The 14,434-nt window shown below is 40.0% G+C and overlaps 1 protein-coding gene across 1 annotated transcript in view; it reads left to right on the top strand.

Moving 5' to 3' along the window:
- CPNE4 (copine 4) overlaps positions 1-14,434 on the top strand; it is a 573,815-nt gene that overhangs the window by 142,446 nt on the left and 416,935 nt on the right. The window lies entirely within an intron of this gene.

The following is a 14,434-nucleotide window of genomic DNA, read 5'->3' as shown; positions in this document are numbered from 1 at the left end:
AAAGAAATGGACAAATTCTTCTAAAGCTACAACCTTCCAAGACTGAACCAGGAAGAAATAGAAAATATGAACAGATGAATCATAAGTACTAAAATTGAAACTGTGATTTTAAAACTTCCAAAACAAACAAAAGTCTGACCAGATAGCTTCATGAGTGAATTCTATCAAACATTTAGGGAAGAGTTAACACTTGTGCTTCTCAAACTATTCCAAAAAATTGCAGAGGAAGGAATACTGCCAAGCTCATTCTATAAGGCTACCATCACATTGATTCCAAAACCAGACAAAGATACCACAATAAATGAAAATTACAGGCCAATATCACTGATGGCCATAGACGCAAAAGTCAACAAGTTACTAGCAAAGAAAATCCAACATCACATTAAAAGGATCATACACCGTGATCAAGTGGGCTTTATTCCAGTGATGATAAGAAAGAATGAAAGATCAGAAAGAGAAATTAAGGAAACAATTCCATTTACCATCACATCAAAAAGAGTAAAATACTTAGGAATTAACCTACCTAAGAAGGCAAAAGACCTCTACTTAGAAAACTATAAGATACTGATGAAACAAATCAAAGGTGACACAAACAGATGGAGAGATATACCATGTTTCTTGGTTTGGAAGAATAAATATTGTCAAAATGACTATACTACCCAAAGCAATCTACAGATTCAATACAATCCCCTATCAAATTACCAATAGCATTTTTCACAGAATTAGAGCAAAACATTTTACAATTTGTATGGAAACACAGAAGACCCCAAATAGCCAAAGAAATCTTGAGAAAGACAAATGGTCTGGAGGAATCAGGTTCCCTGGCTTCAGATTATACTACAAAGCTACAGTAATCAAAACAGTATGGTACTGGCACAAAAACAGAAATAGATGAATGGAACAGGATAGGAACTCCATAGTGCCATACACCTATGGTCACCTAATCTATGACAAGAGAGGTAAGAATATACAATGGAGAAAAGGCAGCCTCTTCAATAAGTGGTGCTGGGAAAACTGAACAGCTACATGTAAAAAAATGAAATTAGAACACTCCCTAACACCATACACAAAAATAAACTCAAAATGGATTAAAGACCTAAATGTAAGACTGGATACTTTAAAACTCTTAGAGGAAAACATTGGCAGAATACTCTCTGTCATAAATCACAGCAAGATCTTTTTTGGCCCTCAACTCCTAGAGTAATGAAAATAAAAACAAGAAGAAAGAACCTAATTAAACTTTAAAGCATTTGCATAGCAAAGGAAACCATAAACAAAACAAAAAGACTACCCACGGTATGGAGAAAATATTTGCAAATGAAGTGACAGACAAGGGATTAATCTCCAAAATATATGAACAGCTCATGCAGCTCAATATCAAAAAACCAAAGAACCCAATCGAAAAATGGGCAGAAGACCTAAATAGACATTTCTCCAAAGAATACACACAGATGGCTAAAAAGTACATGGAAATATGCTCAACATCACTAATTATTAGATAAATGCAAATCAAAACTACAATGCAGTATCCACCTCAACACCAGTCAGAATGGCCATCATCAAAAAATCTAGAAACAATAAATGCTAGAGCAGGTGTGGAGAAAAGGAAACCCTCCTATACTGTTGGTGGGAATGTAAATTGGTACAGCCACTCCTGAAAGAGTATGGAGGTTCCTTAAAAAACTAAAAGTAGAACTACCATATGATCCAGCAATCCCACTCCTGGGCTTATATCTGGAGAAAACCTTAATTTGAAAAGATACATGCACCCCAGTGTTCATTGCAGCACTGTTTACAATAGCCAGGACATGGAAGTAACCTAAATGACCATGACAGAGGAATGGATAAAGAAGATGTGGTGAATATATATATATATATATATATATATATTCACCACATCTTCTTTATACACACATACATACATACATACATACAATGGAATATTACTCAGCCATAAAAAAGAATAAAAAATAATGAATGCTCTTTGCAGCAACATGGATGGACCTAGAGATTGTCATACTGAGTTAAGTAAGAGATAGACAAATATCATTTGCTTACATGTGGAATCTTAAAAAAATGGTACAAATGAACTTATTTACAAAATAGAAATAGAGTCACAGATGTAGAAAATAAACTTATGGTTACCAAGGGGGAAAGCGGGGGAGGGATAAAATGGGAGATTGGGATTGACATATATACACTACTATATATAAATTAAATAACTAATAAAGACCTAACATGTAGCACAGGGAACTCTACTCAATACTTTGTAATGACTTATATGAGAAAAGAACTTAGAAAAGAGTGGATTTATATGTATAACTGATTCATCTTTCTGTAACTCAAGAAACTAACACAACATTGTAAATCAACTATACTCCAGTAAAAATTAAAAAAAAAACCTTAATCTGTTTATTTCCCATTTGCCTGCAAGCTCCTTGGAGTTAGTGACCCTTTTCCTCTTTGTATTTCCCAGTACCCAGCATGGTTCCCAGCACACATCTGAAGTGTTAAATAAATATTTTATGAATGAATGAATGAAAGAGGTATAACCCTCTGGGACTGTTAGCGTGAAGGAACTCAAATAGAACTAGAAACTGAACTGAGATGTTAAGGTATACAGAGGAGGCTGAATAATATTACAGACAGAATCCTGTAACTTTGGAGTTAAAAAGAATACAATTGAATCCTGCCCCCTTCGGTTTTTTTGGTTATGTGATCTAGGAATTTACTTAGATTTTCTGAATCTCAGTTTTCTCATCTGTAGAACTGAAATAATACTGAGTTACCCTTAATAACTATTGAAAGGATTGAATGTGATGGTGTAGCTGGCAGCACTGAGCACAGTGCTGGTCACCCAAGTATGCAAAAACAGTTGTGGTTGGTTTTATTGTTGCTGTTATGGTTTTCCTGTGGCACTTATTTCTCTGGTCTCTGCCTGCACTGGAACCTGCAGGTTTTCCTGTGTTCATATTCTCTTCACAGGCAGTGAGGATGGACATCTACAGAACTCCCAGCCCCCACACACATGGCATCTGTCAGGTTTCCTCCTCATCTAATCATGTCTTATACATACCTTGCCCAGGTGCCTAAACATGAGCCATTCAGTCAGTATGTCTTCATGCTGTCAGAGGATCCCTGAAGTTTCTCAGTGTTCATGGGGAGACTCTTTCTTTCCTTTCCAGACTCCTCCACTGAATATAAATTTCTCACATTGTTACACAACAGCAGTCCCACCTTGTACTCTGGTACTATGGAAATTCAACAGGAGAGGGAGGAAGAGAGAGAGGGAGAGAATGAATGTGTGTTTGTGTCCATGTGTGAATACTGACATGCAGATACCATAACTTCCACATAGACTGTGGCTTTCCTCTTCACTGAAGCATCATGATGACTGATATCTGAGATGGATATGTTGTTATCCTCTAGAACAGCCTCCCTTTCCAGCAGTCCTCTCTCCACTCCCCAAATCACACCCACTTTACATAGTACTTCTACCTCAATTCTCATCTCTCATTTGTTTTCATTCATTGCTACCTCAGCAAGGCCATTTGCCACAAAGCTTATGTTTTGCTATTTTGAAACTTTCTGTAGAAACATTATTACACATCAGACATAAAGGCAATGTCACATTAGAAAGAAGTTCTAGTTTCTTAAGGAACCTCCATACTGTTCTCCATAGTGACTGCACCAATTTACATTCCCACCAACACTGTAGGAGGGTTCCCTTCTCTCCACACTCCAGCATTTGTTTGTGGATTTTTTTGATGATGGCCATTCTGATATCACCAATGAGGTGATATCTCATTGTAGTTTTGACTTGCATTTCTCTAATAATTAGCGATTTTGAGCATCTTTTCATGTGCTTCTTTGCCATCTGTATGTCTTCTTTGGAGAAATGTCTATTTAGGTCTCCTGCCCATTTTTTGATTGGGTTGTTTGTTTTGATGATATTAAGCCACATGAGCTATTTGTAAATTTTGGAGACTAATCCATGTGATCCTGCAATCCCACTCCTGTGCATATACCCCCAGAGAAAAACAAGGTCCAAAAGGATATATGCACCTCACTATTCATTGCAGTGCTGTTTACAGTAGCCAAGACATGGACGCAACCTAAATGTCCATCAACAGAAGAATGGGTAAAGGAGATGTGGTACATAAATACAATGGAATATTACTCAGCCATTAAAAAGAATGAAATAATGCCATTTGCAGCAACATGGATGGACCTAGATATTGTCATACTGAGTGAAGTAAATCAGACAGAGAAAGAGAAATATGGTATGATATCGCTTATATGTGGGATCTAAAAAAAAATGATAGAAATGAACTTATTTACAAAACAGAAGCAGACTCACAGACTTAGAGAATGAAGTTATGGTTATGGGGGGAAGGGTGGGGGGAGAGATCATTAGGGAGTTTAGGATTGACATGTACACACTGCTATATTTAAAATAACCAACGAGGACCTACTGTATAGCACAGGGAACTCTGCTTAACATTATGTGACAACCTAACTAGGAAAAGGATTTGAAAAAGAATAAATACATGTATATGTATAACTGAATCACTTTGTTGTACACCTGAAGCTAACACAACATTGTTAATCAACTGTACTCCAATACAAAATAAAAAGTTAAAAAAAATGTTCTAAGGAGAGCCTCACTCCATTATCTTCCTTAGGCTGCCACGTTCCCCCACCCCAATGTGTGGATGGCAGACATTGTTAATTAATCACACTCTTTCTTGTGCAGTCTGTCTCTGTGCAGTACTGCAAGCATTCACCCCTGAGCAACTGGCCCTGGCAAACGAGGAAAAGACTATGGGCCAAACCTGGGCTTGCTAAGTCCTTTTAGCACCTCTGTGTTCAGTCTCCACTAAAGAGTGGGAAATAGATTTCTCTTATAAAAGAGTCCTGGGCTTCCCTGGTGGTGCAGAGGTTAGGAATCTGCCTGCCAATGCAGGGGACACAGGATCGAGCCCTGGCCGGGGAAGATCCCGCATGCCGTGGAGCAACTAAGCTCGTGCTCCACAACTACTCAGCCTGAGCTCTAGAGCCCGCAAGCCACAACTACTGAGCCCACGTGCCACAGCTACTGAGGCCCGCACGCCTAGAGCCTGTGCTCCACAACAAGAGAAGCCACGACAATGAGAAGCCCGCTCACTTCGCTCAACAAAGAGTAGCCCCCGCTCACCGCAACTAGAGAAAGCCTGCACACAGCAACGAAGACCTAACAGAGCCAAAAATAAATAAATAAGTAAATTTATTTTAAAAAGTGAATAAATAAAAATAAAAGAGTCCTGTTTCCATGACTTGCTTTGAGGTGAGGTCCTTGACATCACATTCATGTTGGAAGGTTCTTTTGAGCAATAGCATTCAGTTTTAGTCTTCAGGAGAAACAAAGGAAAATAAAAGAACGCTATGAACAGAAGTTTAATACAATATGTCCAGCACATGTCAGTTATGGTAGCCACCAGCCACAGGTGGCTATTTAAATTTAAGTTAAAACTAAATAAAGTTAAACATTCATTTCCTCGATTGCACTAGCCCCAGCTCAAGTGCTTTTGGCCACTGTACTGGACAGCGTAGGTAAAGAAAATGTCCATCAACACACATATTTCTACTTGGCAGCACTGAACTAAACGTTGTGTTCTGTATCCCCAAAACACACGATTCTGTCCTATGCCAACTAAACAAAAGCCTGTTAATGCTAGGATGTTGTTCAAAGCAGAAGCAAGTCTTAAACGAGGTGCAGGAGCAGAACAGGACCCATCAGTAGATCCATTACCATGCTTTTTCAAGGAAATTGGCTTCTGGCTTCATATACTGTCTATAGTTTCTCCTGTTGAACATAAAAATAATGTTGCTCCTTTTTGCTTTTAAATTTAGCCACATATATGAGACCAGAAGCACAAAATCCACTTTGTGAGCCCCCAGCTTCCTGTTAGCATGACATTAATGGAAGAATCCACCCTGTGATTATATTAAAAAGGGAAAATAACTGAACAAAAGAAGACTGGGATTTGATCTTTTTACTGGGTAAATTTAGTTGCCTGAGAAACAGGAGGAAATTATTTCAGTGCCAAAATAATAAAACATCATCTGAATTTGCTTTTTCTCTCTCATTCAGGATCTTTAGTTGCCTTTGGTGTGGTAGGAAAAGGAGTGGCTGTAACAGGGAGGAGACAGTTATTCATACAATTTCCTTTGACATTTTGTTCATGTTTCACTTTTAAAATTTTGTCAGCCTTTGTAGTCGTCCAGTTAAATTTGTATATCCAGTTCTTCTCCTAAAAATGGGTGACATTTGAGTGCTATAAAATTAATAGGAATGTGATGCAATGGACATAATTGCTTTCTAGAAAAATCTCATGTTTATGACTCATTGTCAGAGATACAAATGTGAGCCCGGAAGTTCCTAGAACATCGATATATCTGATTCCTTATGTACATTTTCCCAAGAAAGCTCTTTTTCAGTAAATAGGATCTCTGCTGGATTTTTTTCTTTCGGCCTCTTGGTTGTCTCAAATTAGAAAGTCAGGAAATGACTGAAATAATAATTTACTGCACTTGAGTGATTTGGCATAGTATATTTCAAGAAAAACATTCAAGTCCACATATTGTCAATTTTGAATCTTATTCATTAGCACCATGGCCTTTTGTGGTTCATGTGGTTTTATTTCTGGGTTTTCTGGTGGTGTAGCCCCACCAATGATAACTCATCAATGCTCTCTGATGAAATCATCTGGGTAGGGGCACTGAGTTCCCAGACCCCTCAACTTGTTGGTGAGGCTGCCGTTACAAAGAGTTCCAAAAGTGACTTGGGCTGCTTTGAGAGTAAGGGGAAGAAAGAAAAGTGAATTTTTAAAGGCTGCTAGAGCACAATCTCATTAATGTACATAGTACACCTTAGAGATTTTATTAAGATTGGAACGGGTTTTAAGTTTGCCTTTGCATGATCTAGAAGCAAAATAATTTTTAATCTAATTGAGTGTAAATCATTTTATAAGAAATGGTCAAAAACACAGATTGTGGAGTCCATTAGACCCAGGCTTGATTCCTGACTGTCACTTGGCAGCTGTGATTTAACCACCATGAGTCTTACTTGTACATCTATGAAGTGGGGCTGGCAATACCTATCTCAAGAGACTGTCTCAAGAATTCAGTGAAACACTGTCTGTGTAGTTTGTTATTGGTGTCGTTAGTATTAGTGGCTCAGAAAACAAGCTATTTTTAAAAGAGATTTATAGAGCATTATAGGCTTTTCTCCCTTTTTGGCCCTTGTGGGAAGATTCAGTGTTTGTGCTGCCAAACCGGGAGCCGAGGGGGCCTAAGCAGGATGCATCATGATTAAAGCTGTGAGAGGAAGGGAACCAGAGAGCAGGTTAATTTATAAAATAAAGGGTTCTCTATGAAGGAAAAAATAATAAGGAATCTAAAAGTTTCAAGGACTGAGAGAGAAGGGTGCTGGAATTTTGGGGGGATAGACAGAAAGAGGGAGGGGCAGTACAGTGTGACACTCAGGGGAACCAGGGAAGTCAGGAACATTTGGGCAAGTGTTGTGTGGTGTAAGTCCCCAGTTGCCCCTTTTATTGAGAGTCTTCTTTTTTAAAAAAAGTTTTAAAATTGAAGTATAGTTGATTTACAATGTTGTCTTAATTTCTACTATACAGCAGAATGATTCAGTTATACATGTATACTTTTTTATATCCTTTTCCATAATGGTTTATCACAGGATATTTAATACAGTTCCTTGTGCTATATATAGTAGGACCTTGTTGTCTAACCATCCTATATATAAGAGTTTGCATCTGCTAATCCCAAACTCCCAATCCATCCCTCCCCCACCCCCTCCCCCTTGGCAACCACAAGTCGGTTCTCTGTGTCTGTGAGTCTGTTTCTCTTTTGTAGGTACGTTCATTTGTGTTATACTTTAGATTCTACATATAAGTGATATCATATGGTATTTGTCTTTCACATTCTGACTTACTTCACTTAGTATGATAATCTCTAGGTCCATCCATTTTGCTACAAATGGCATTATTTCATTCTTTTTTATGGCTGAGTAGTATTCCATTGTGTGTGTGTGAACACACACACACACACACACACACACACACATCACATCTTCTTTATCCATTCATCTACTGATGGATTTCCACATCTTGGCTACTGTGAATAGTGCTGCTGTGAACATTGGACCTCCATACTGTTCTCCATAGTGGCTGCACCAATTTACATTCCCACCAACAATGTAGAAGGGTTCCTTTTTCTATTGAGAGTCTTCTTAAGTAGCTATCCCACAGGGAGGAGAGTGCAGCAGAGTGGTTAAGAGCCTAAATTCTGGACCTGGAGTTCTAGGTTCAAATCCTTATTCATCACACTTGGCTGAATAGTTGTTTTACTTCTCTAAGCTGCAGTTTCCTTCCTGTGAAACGATTCTCCTGGGATCTCATGACTTCATATTGAGTGCTTGGCAGACATATGAGCTTGATAAATGTTACATGAACTCAGTGGTATCCTTTTTGAAAAGGACAATAATCGTTTTCATTATTCTTCTGAAGACATTATGAGGCTTAATTCATTTAATTCTCAGGAAAACTCTACAAGTCAGGAGCTATTATTATTCCCATTTCACATGTGATAAAACTGAGGCACAGAGGAGTCAAGTAACTTGCCCAAACTCATACACAGGGAGTAGCAGAGTTTGGGTTAGCATCAAATATTCTGATGCTGGATCCATACTCTTGTCTTCTATACCATCTACATCCCATATGTGAGCATCTGATCTTCAGATGAACAACTTCTAGGGCAGTTTGCCTTGTTTTATAAATGCTTGGTTTGTACTCAACAACCTTGCCTCTCAAAGTGTGGTCCATAGGCAGCAGGATCAGTGACACCTGGGAGCAGAGTCTCAGGCTCCACTCCAGGCTCTTGTAACAGGAACTATGTCTTAACAAGCTCCCCGCGTGATCCATGATCGTGCACAGCCTGAGAAGCTGCTCCAGGATGTGAACATGTAGGAGATGGGCTGTCTCATTAGTGTCCAGCACCATGCTTGCCGCCTAAGAATAAATTTACTTTTGATCTAACAGTAGATCAGGAAATGTTGAATAGGAAATAAATTCAGAAGTTGAGGGAACGATACCTGGTTTCTCCTCAGCTGAGTGAATGATGCTTGGGGCCTCTGGATCCACTGCAGCACCAGGCACATAGCAGACGCCCTGTCATATTTCTTGCATTGATATGGAAATGTGTGATAGAGACATCCAGCATAGCAGCCTTCCTGGATGTGCAGTGACGTTTAAAAAGGCCAAATAATGCCGGAGCAAGCAGAACAGAGATTGTGCAGTTATTCTTTTTTTACATCTTTATTGAAGTACAATTGCTTCACACTGCCATGCCAGCTTCCGCTGCACAACAAAGCGAATCAGCCTTATGCACACACATATTCCCACATCCCCTCCCTCTCCCACCCTCCTAGGTGGTCACAAGGTACCTAGGTGGTCTCCCACCCTCCTAGGTGGTCACAAGGTACCGAGCTGATCTCCCTGTATGCGCTTATTCTTAACATAGCTTTAAGGCAAGCTGGTCCCCTGTGAACCTGAGCTGATTCTCTTTCCTCTTGAGCTCTTTATTGTCTCGGCGTTGTTTTCAGCTCATTCAGAAACTAATTAAGTTTCAGGATCAATTTGTCCTGTTAGAGAGTGTTGATATGCTAAAGGAGTGGTTTTTTATAACTTAAATTATCCAAGTGAAAGGACAATTATAATTTGCTTCTAAAATTGGCCAAAAGTCAGCTTTCATCAAAATAATTCTCAGCAGACATTAGTCTCTGTAAAACCAGGCTATTGTATGAAAGGCAACAAAAGGATTTAAATAGGCCATGGAAAATGTATTGATAATCTGGCCACATTAATCCTGTCTTTTAACAGACTGTGAAATTACTTGTTTACTCCACTTATCTGGAGCCGGATGTAGCTGATCACTGGTTGACAGAACCGTAGTTTGTGATCACCTTTCAGCAGTGAGCTTCAGCTGGGCCAAGGCCAAACAGTCTGAATTCACTGGCCTATATACCATCTCCAAAATCAAGGTCAGGACTGCTGCTACCTCTGGACAGCCAGAGGAACTCATGATCTCCAATATGTCCATCTAGGTGTGGCTTTCATTTGTGCATGGACATAGCCTATATCCTGTCCCCCCAAAAGTCAGGATGTGTAGTGGTTTCATCACCAGTCTACAAATATTATCAAGGCGAACACTATTGGGGTAAAGTATAAGAAGTAGTCCCTGATCTAAAGGAGACTAACCACTGTGGTGAAATAGACCCTGTTGATGCTCTGCCCAATTCCCCTTTATCAAGTTAGTGTAACCATCCCCCAGTGCCCAGTGGATATGAGTGTTGGCTGTGAATGTTTCACAGCTGCGCTTTTTCTGGAGACTTGACTGATTGTTCTCAGCCAGTGGGTGGCAGGGACCAAACCTAAGGACTTATGCCGGCCCAACCCTAGAATGAGTGTAAGCCTGAAGGAGCCAAAGGAAGAAACAGTACTCCCAAAGTGAAGTGAGAACCTTGGAGATGGAGTTGCCTTTCAGGACCTGGGTCATATAGGGGTTTGGCTCACAGTTCTGGAGGCTGGACATCCCAATCAGAGTTACAGCGTGGTTGGGTGAGGGCTCTCTTCTCACTGTGTTCTCACATGGCAGAAGAGCCCGGGGAGCTCTGTGGTCTCTCTTGTAAGAGCACTAATGCCATTCATGAGGGTTCCACCCTCAGACCTATTCGCTTCTCTAAGTCTCCACCTCCTAATCTCACCACCTTCAGGGGTTAGGATTTCAGCATATGAATTTTGTGGGGGGACACAGACATTCAGACCATAGCACAGGAGGCTAGCCAACAGTGAGCTGTCATTCAGTGGAGGTCAGCCTCTTAGGTCCTTGAGCAGAAGAAGAAGGGGTGGTGGTGAAATCGATGAAAAAAGGAGGAATAAATAATGACCACCCTTTGACAATCATAAACTTTCTTCTCTCCTCTAGTCCAACCATTGATTAATTTTTATCAAATGATTATTTCATCATGGCTATTTTCCCAGCTCTAAATCCTCCACGTGTTTGCCTAAAAGAATGGTTCATAAAAAATTTTAGATCATATATCCCACTGGTTTTAAAAAAGTCTCTGTACATGTGCCCCAATTTCATTTGTTTATTCATTTATAAACGATTTAAATTTACTACCAGCTAATATCTCAGAGTACTATGTACACTTACAGTTTAGGATATATCATTCATGGTTATGGCATAAATCCATATTTTGAGAAGCTTTCCTAATAGTTTTAAATTATTTTAGACAGCTTTTGGCCTATGTGATCAGATTGTCACTTATATTTTACTATCTGCCTTCTGATCAGCTAATGTGTATGAATCCTCAGACAAACTACTGATTTGAGAGGTGGTTTTGTGCTCTTAGGTGGAGAGTGTTATGCCCAGACTGTGTGGGCTGCAAAGAGAATGTATTTAAGGGGTCAAGTAGAATCTTAATCCTGGAGTAATAGCAAGAAAATCGAAGAGAGTTCCAGTTGGCAGTGGGAGAATGAGTGATTTAATCTTGAGAGCAGTCAGATTACAATAATAATAGCTCTACTTTTGAAGCATCTACTGTATACCTGGCATTGTGCTAAGCACTTTACATGTATTATTTCATCTGCCCTTCATAGCAACTCTTCAAGGTAGGTATTACTACAAGAGAGGTTAAGAACCCTGTTCAAGGTTACATAGTGAGTGAAGGAGCCAGGATTTGACCCTGGAAGGAACTGTATGTCTCCTTGACAGTCTTTTTTCCATTACATACCACAATTAATACTTGGCATTAGAGCAGGTGTTCCATTCTATAGGCAAGCTTGTGTTATACAGAAAGGAGTCAGTGGGTCCTGGATGAAAGGAGCCAGCCTGAAAAGCTTCCCATCTCTGTGACATTCTGGAAAAGGCTATGCAGACAGTAAAAAGATCAGTGGTTGCCAGGAGTTAGGGAGAGATGAATAAGTGGAGCATAAAGGATTGTTAGGATGGTGAAACTACTCTGTATGGTACTGTAATGGGGGGTACACGTTATTATACATTTGTCCAAACTCATGGAATGTGCAACCCCAAGAGTGGACCCTGATGTGAACTATGGACTTTGGGTGATTATGATGAGTCAGTGGAGGTTCACTGATTGTAACGAAGGTAATGGAGGAGGAAGGTGGCATATGGGATATCTCTGAACATTCCTCTGAAATTTGCTATGAACCTAAAATAGAAGATAGTCCTTAAGAAAAAGAGAGAGCGAGAAAGGGGATGGACATGACCATGAGCCTGTAAGGATAGGGCCAGTTAGAAGGGGTAGCAATGCCTCCCAGAGATAGGAAAGGCCACTCAGAACTCAGAAGAGCAGTGTGGATCCAAGGAGCCAACTAATGCTTTGGGAAAGCAGAACTCAGGAAGGATAAGCTGTTCTTATCAAAAAGTTGATAGAGAGTTCACAACATTTTTTCCAACACTGCCTGATACAAAACCATCCTCCTACTAGTCTATTCCTTCTCTGTGCACTTTTTTATAAACTGAAGTTCACATATGCTCTGCCTTCTATTTTGCTCTAATGATTGGTCTGCTCACAATATGTAAAAATAGAGGAACCATCATTTATTAAACTGTACACTTATGATTTGTGCATTTTCTGTATATGAATAAAATTTGTTTAAAAATAGAAAGAATGATTCTGCATGGAGGTTGAAATAAATCAAGGATATTGTTATATCCGCTGTTACTTTGTAGATTCAAACAATTCTCCAGCCAACGTTTTACATATGGTAAAAAATAGCATGGGCTAAAAGATAGAAAACTGGCATTTCAGTATTAGCTCTTCCATTAGAATAACTGTGTGACACGGGCAAGGTTCCAGTCCCCTCTCAGCTTGGATTTTCTTGTATGTAAAAAAACAAATGTCCCAAAATCTCTATTAATATTCAGTATGATAGAGGATAGAGCAACTCTCACCCTCAGACTAATCCCACAGCACATATTGAAAGAGAATCCCAACTCCTTCCAACTGCAAACTCCCCTTACCTGATATTTTAGAGCAGAGACTGGGAAACATTTTCTGAAGAGGCCAGAGAGTAGGTATTTCAGGCTTTGCAGGCCATGCAGCCTCTGTTGCAAATACTCTGGGCTGCAATCTATTAAGGCAACCACACACAATATGTAAATGCACGACCAGGGCTGTGTTCCAACAAAACTTTATGTATCAAAGCAGGTGGCAAGCCAGATTGGGCACACAGGCCATAGTTTGTCCACTTCTGTTCTAGGAGATAAATTTCTGGTATTCAGTGCAACTTCCCTTCAGCATATATAGGGAAAAACATGTGTTCATAATAACTAGATAAATAGGGAACTAGAGAGTTGGAATGTGGAAGGGAGGGAGGGCAGAAAGCCTTGTGATGGAGCATTGGGAGAGAAAAATTCCAGTGACATCTGCCATGAGGGAGGGGCATTGTCAGGTTGGAAAAGGTTGCCTTTGGCATGGAGCTAGCTGCTAAGTTTGGAGAGACCAGCTGGTGTGTGTGTGTGTGTGTGTGTGTGTGTGTGTGTGTGTGTTTAAGAGGAAGAGGTTATGGTGTACGCAAACCTAGCATGGTGCCAGATACCAAGGGGACTCACTGAATATTTGTGGAAGAAGGGAAGGGAGAAGGATGGATTGTCCTCATTTTATAGATGAAGAAATTCCACTGTGGGACACCAATGCCGTTTCTCATAGGGAATCTACAGGGAAACAGAATTTCATGAGAAGGATATTGATTTCACCCCTGAGAGGCTCTGTCGATGTCCTTACAGGCCCAGCCCTCCTCTGAGAAGGAGAGTGTTGGAGGGTTCTGGGGGTTCCTTGTAGCCCTGGGCCTTGGTGATGCAAAGTGTCATTGAAAGGTGACCATGTGAGGACAGGAAGGAGGCCAGCAGTACTTACTTGTGGCTGCTGTTTCCATGGTTTAGGCTTTGTGCTCTCCTTCAAATGGTCACAGTCACATTTCTGACATGGTAGCAGGAGCAGGGAAGGGAAAGGAGAGAATGGACTAATGCACTTGAGGCAGGAGATCAGATGCTGGGTCTCTCTTGGACTTGGTTTGCTGAAGGCATCTTGAGAAATGGAGCCAGGGTTTGGGGAAGGGAAATTTGGACTGTTTCTTCAGGTCAGACAATGTCCTTCTCTGTGCCATCACACAGAAGGAAAAGAAGAGCTGGATTTGGGAGGAATCTGAACAACTTGGAATGTGACTAAACTGATTAACCAACAACTCTGTAAATTTTCACACAAGCCATGCACTTAATATAGAACTGGATTACAGTTTGCAGTCTGTTGCACTAATTCGTTAATATTATTTCATAAACTAAAAATTTT

This window comes from Aethalodelphis obliquidens, unplaced genomic scaffold (genome assembly GCF_003676395.1).
Source record: "Aethalodelphis obliquidens isolate GAN/ISIS:26980383/991018 unplaced genomic scaffold, ASM367639v1 scaffold56, whole genome shotgun sequence".
Classification (NCBI taxonomy): Eukaryota; Metazoa; Chordata; class Mammalia; order Artiodactyla; family Delphinidae; genus Aethalodelphis; species Aethalodelphis obliquidens.
Note: the sequence above shows the minus strand (reverse complement) of the source record. Positions and strands in the feature narration are given on the sequence as shown.